This window comes from Ascaphus truei, chromosome 1, assembly GCF_040206685.1.
Source record: "Ascaphus truei isolate aAscTru1 chromosome 1, aAscTru1.hap1, whole genome shotgun sequence".
Taxonomy (NCBI): Eukaryota; Metazoa; Chordata; class Amphibia; order Anura; family Ascaphidae; genus Ascaphus; species Ascaphus truei.
Window position 1 is genome coordinate 12,247,353 of NC_134483.1, and position 6,447 is coordinate 12,253,799.

Genomic DNA, 6,447 nt, shown 5'->3' on the forward strand with positions numbered 1-6,447 from the left:
TCCTGCACCTCACACATCTCCCTACCGCAACCGGACCGCGAGGCCGCGGCCTACACTCACACACCATGGCAACGATGTCCCTCCCCCTATCCCGCTACCTCACACAGTGTAGCTCCCGCGGACCGCACAGCACGCCACATCTCCTGCACCTCACACAGCTCCCTACCGCAACCGGACCGCGAGGCCGCGGCCTACACTCACACACCATGGCAACGATGTCCCTCCCCCTATCCCGCTACCTCACACAGTGTAGCTCCCGCGGACCGCACAGCACGCCTCATCTCCTGCACCTCACACAGCTCCCTACCGCAACCGGACCGCGAGGCCGCGGCCTACACTCACACACCATGCCACCAATGTTCCTCCCCCTATCCCGCTACCTCACACAGTGTATGACAACACCTACCACTGGAAATCAGATGTTCGTTGAAATAAAATATGTTTTCCTAACTATTTTACTGTCTGTATAATGTACACAACACTCACCCACACAAAACCCCCTCATACACACACACACACACGCAAACATCCTGTCATTCTATGCCACACACTACACTCAAAAACATGCCATTTTTAACATGTGTATGACCAACAACACGCACTCACACACGTCACACACACAACATGCCTCATACACACACACACGCCATCACACACCAGCAACACACACACATGCTCTCACACACACCACACACCATGCCACCGATGTCACTCCCGCTATCCCGCTACCTCACACACTCTACCTCCCGCGGAACAACCAGCACGCCTGACATCTCCTGCACCTCACACATCTCCCTCCGCAACCGGACCGCGACGCCGCGGACTACAGTCAAACAGCATGCCACCAATGTCACTCCCGCTACCTCACACACTGTATGACAACACCTACCACTGAAACTCAGCTGTTCCTTACAATAAAATATGTTTTCCTAACAATTTCACTGTCTGTATAATTTATTCTAAAACACTTCTCACACCACCACTCACACACAACACTCACCCACACAAAACCCCTCATACACACACACACACACACGCAAACATCCTGTCATTCTATGCCACACATAACAACAAATCACACCTCACCTTCACCCTCATAATACACACACTACACTCAAAAACATGCAATTTACAACATGTCTATGACCAACAACACGCACTCACACACGTCACACACACAACATGCGTCATACACACACACATGCCATCACACACGCCACATACACACATGCTCTCACACACACCACACACCATCACACACAACACACACACAAATACACAAACACATGCACACACACACGCACTCAGCAACGCCACACGCCCTCAACCACGCAACACACGTACTCACACACACACACCAACCTCCTCTGCTGATACAACACACAAAACAACACTTCAACATAACCTTAACTACCACACACAACACAACCACCACTAAACAAACACACACACCCAACCCACTGTTCCAATTAACTACCCTTCACCATACACACTACACTGAATACAATGCACATTTACACGTCTTACCACCCACTCCCATTGCACATCAACATCCCACCACACACAAACATATACAACAACACAACACCTCCGCTACTAACACACCTAGCACAATAAATCACCTCTTCCTTTCAATAACATATTTTACACAAAACATTACTATTTACACATCTGTCTAATTTATTGCACACAAACACTCAACTAACCAACACTGACACACACACTCACACACCACACACTCACTATCACATCACACACTCACACCCCACACAATCAACAATCACACACAATAATTACATACACACACTATTCTGCCACACACACAGCCAACATTAACACAAAACAAAAACACACACAACATTTCAACACCTACACAAACGCACACCAAACACAAATAAATACCCCTCAATACTGTCACACTTTATCAATTTACAAACTTTTCACAGACCACAACCGGATGCCTTCAACACCTCGACGCTTCAACGCTGTGCCAAAACACACAATACAATCATTGGATCGAACTGCTCCTTGACACAACAACATCAGGAAGTATTGTAAACACAATCGCACTGAAACACTTCACTAACATCACACACAACACCTACCTCAACACACACATCAACAACTTTTAACAACACATCACAACTTACACACACAACATATCTACAACACCTGCAATAACGCACATCACAACAACAACACCAAACACACATCTTCACAACACAAAACATGCCACCCAAAAAACACCTTCGCAAAACAAAACATACACACCCTGACAATGAACGTGACGCACACACACACACAAATTATATGTACTGCACCACACAATGCACACACCCATTTCACACACATTGAAATCCACGCACACAATGCTAACAAACAACTCACAACGGAATACACAATAGGTCAACAACAAATCCTCACAACCACAACATCAACACCAACACATTACACACAACAACATCACACACTAATTCCATTTAATACACACACAGCAGGTATATCAAACGCACAAATACACACACAGCATCCTAACACAACTACTCAACAACACACACACACACACACAACATCACCTGCTAATGAAACACTACAGCGCCAAACACGCCTTGCACAACAAAGAGACAGAGCCAGAATCAGAAGAGCAACACAACGAGAACAACAACAACAAAAACACAGAGACACACCCACTACATCAACAGACGCTCACACTACAGAACACCAACAACGTACTACAACATCCAGACCCTCAGAGACTACAGAACAGCATGAGGCACGCCTTGCAAAAGACCAACAACGTGCTACAACATCACGAGACGCAGAGACTACAGAACAACATGAAATACGTCTGCAGAAAATGCGACTACGAGCTACAACAAGAAGAGCCACCGAGACTCCACAACAACATGAAACACGCCTTGCTAAAGACAGAACAAAACGGCGCACATCAAAACAACACCAAGACACACCAACACACACAGTACAACAAGCACTACAAGACACACATACTACATGTACGCATTCAACTAATTACACTTTGCTACGTGCCGCTTTCATATATAATCCACACATACTATACCAGCAACATCCAAAGGTCAACATTGGACACATGGACACTATATGTCGCTACTGTCAAGCAAAAAAATTCCAACATGAATCAGCTGGAATGTGCTGCAGCAATGGCAAAGTTCAGCTACCACCTCTACACTCACCCCCAAATCCACTTCTTTCATACATGTCAGGGACAACTTCAGAATCTAAACATTTCCTACAAAACATACGCAAATACAACTCCTGTTTCCAAATGACATCCTTTGGTGCTACATCCATAGTTGAACAAATTGGATTTAAAAGTACTTTTAAAGTACAAGGTCAAGTTTACCACAGGGCCGGCTCTCTTCTCCCATTACCAGACCAAGATCCACAATTCTTGCAAATTTACTTCATGGGCGATTAACAACAAGAAGCTGATCAACGATGCCATTGGATACCCAATACAAGACGTGACATTGTCATCTCCTTACAAAGGATGTTACATCAACACAACCATCTCATTAACACATTCAAAACATCACTTGAACGCATGCCAACTGATGACTATCAAGTCATTATCCGAGCCGACAAAACACCAGTGGGTCAACATGAACGTCGCTTTAATGCACCTCAAATCAACGAAGTCACTATTGTTATAGCGGGGGAACAATTTAATACACGGGACATAATTCTTCAGCGGCGCACTCATTCACTCACACGCATTTCTGAAACACATCGCTCATATGATGCTCTTCAATACCCTCTCATACTTTGGAACGGTGACGATGGCTATCACTTCAACATCATGCAAGTACACCCAACTTCAAAGGCAAACACTAACAAAACTGTATCCGCTATGGACTTCTACGCTTACAGATTAATGATACGAGATGTATCGCAAAACCACATTTTACATTGTCGACAACTATTTCATCAGTTTATTGTTGACATGTATGCTAAAATTGAAAGTGAGCGTCTTCTATACATACGCTTACATCAAAAAAAAACTACGCGTTGATCAATACATACATCTCAGGGATGCTGTTGGCAACGATGGTAACGTTGAGAACATTGGAAAAATGTTCATTCTACCAGCAACATTCACGGGAAGTCCTCGACACATGCACGAATATGCTCAGGATGCTATGGCATATGTTCGCGCTAATGGACGACCAGACTTTTTTATTACATTTACATGTAATCCAGCTTGGCCAGAAATAAAACAAGAACTTCAGGATGGACAGGCTCACAGTGATCGACACGACTTAATCGCAAGAGTATTTCGCCAAAAACTCATCACATTAATTCACATCATCACTAAGACTTATATATTTGGACAAACACGATGCTGGATGTACTCAATAGAATGGCAGAAAAGAGGTCTTCCACATGCTCATATTCTTATATGGCTCAAAGAAAAACTACATTCCATTGACATCGATAACGTTATCTCTGCTGAGTTGCCTAATCCTCAAGAAGACCCTATACTATTTGCAATAGTCACTAAAAATATGATTCATGGACCATGTGGAAACATCAATATTCATGCACCATGTATGAAAGACGGTAAATGCACCAAATAATTCCCTAAAACATTCATTGCAGACACACAAAGTGGAGATGATGGATATCCTCAATATCGAAGACGCGCTCCCACAGACGGCGGATACACAGCAACAATTACTATTCGCAACAACAAACACATCCAAGTCGACAACAAATGGGTTGTTCCATATTGTCCACTTCTAACAAAAATTTATAACGCACACATTAATGTGGAATACTGTAATTCTGTTAAATCAATTAAATACATTTGCAAGTATGTCAACAAAGGAAGCGACATGGCCATTTTTGGAATCACAAATGAACACATCCATGACGAAGTTACACTCTACCAGCTAGGAAGATATATAAGTAGTAATGAAGCCGTTTGGAGGATTTTCGCTTTTCCCATTCACGAACGACACCCAACCGTTGTTCACCTGACTATTCATTTAGAAAATGGACAGAGAGTATATTTCACACCTGCCAACGCAGAGGCACTTGCTGCTCAACCACCAAACACTACTTTAACTGCCTTCTTTCAATTATGTCAACACGACTCTTTTGCACGCACATTGCTTTATCCACAAACTCCACGATATTACACTTGGAATGCATCCACAAAACAGTTCAAGAAAAGAAAGCAGGGCACACCTGTTCCCGGAACTGATGCCCTTGCAAGTGAAGCCTTAGGGCGTGTCTACACAGTTCACCCAAACAACGCTGAATGCTTCTTTCTCAGAATTCTACTTCATACCGTTCCAGGCCCAACATCTTTTGACGCTATAAAAACTGTCAACGGTCAAGTGTGTGAGACTTATTGAGAAGCTTGCCAAAAACTTGGATTACTAGAGGATGATCAACACTGGAATACTACATTAGCCGAAGCTGCATTACAGTCATTGCCAACCAAAATTCGAAATCTTTTTGCCATTATCCTTACCACGTGCAACCCATCAAACCCCAACACTCTATGGAACACATATCGAGAAAGCATGAGTGAAGATATACTTCACAAAGCACAGAGACACAACCCATCACTCAATGTTACCTTTTCACCTGACATTTTCAACGAGGTACTCATATTTTTAGAAGATACATGTCTCTCTATCAATAACAAAACACTACTTCAATTAGGTCTAGAAGCTCCCCAACGTCATCATCACGATGTACTCAATACAGACCTTATGCGAGAGAAACAATACAATATTTCCATACTACAAGAATATGTTGCCACAAGAAAACCAATGTTAATTCCACAACAACTTAACACCTATGACAACATCATGCAGCACATAAACAACGAACAAGGTGCAATCCTGTTTCTTGATGCTCCAGGTGGAACAGGCAAAACATTTCTAATAAATTTACTCCTTGCAGAAATAAGAATGCACAATCATGTTGCACTTGCACTTGCATCATCTGGCATTGCAGCCACTCTTATGGATGGAGGAAGAACTGTGCACTCAGCTCTTAAATTACCACTAAACATTGCTCATGAAGAAAACCCAACATGTAATATTACCAAGACATCTGGCCAAGCCCGTGTTCTTCAAATTTGCAAACTTATTGTTTGGGATGAGTGTACCATGGCGCATAAAAAAGCACTTGAAGCCCTTAATAGAACCTTGCAAGACTTGCGTAACAATAAACAAATAATGGGTGGTGCTGTCATTCTTTTAGCTGGTGATTTCAGACAAACACTTCCAGTCATACCACGATCCACACCAGCAGACGAACTTCATGCATGCCTTAAATCCTCTATTTTATGGCGACATGTCAAACATTTTCCATTAACAACCAATATGCGAGTCCAACTTCTCGGCCACTCAAATGAACAACTTTTTGCACACACACTTCTTCAAATAGGTG

The 6,447-nt window shown here is 43.0% G+C and overlaps 1 pseudogene; it reads left to right on the forward strand.

The window, feature by feature from the left end:
* The first annotated feature begins 3,747 nt into the window (after positions 1 to 3,747).
* On the forward strand, positions 3,748 to 5,884 carry LOC142476832 (uncharacterized; annotated as a pseudogene).
* The last annotated feature ends 563 nt before the right edge of the window (positions 5,885 to 6,447 follow it).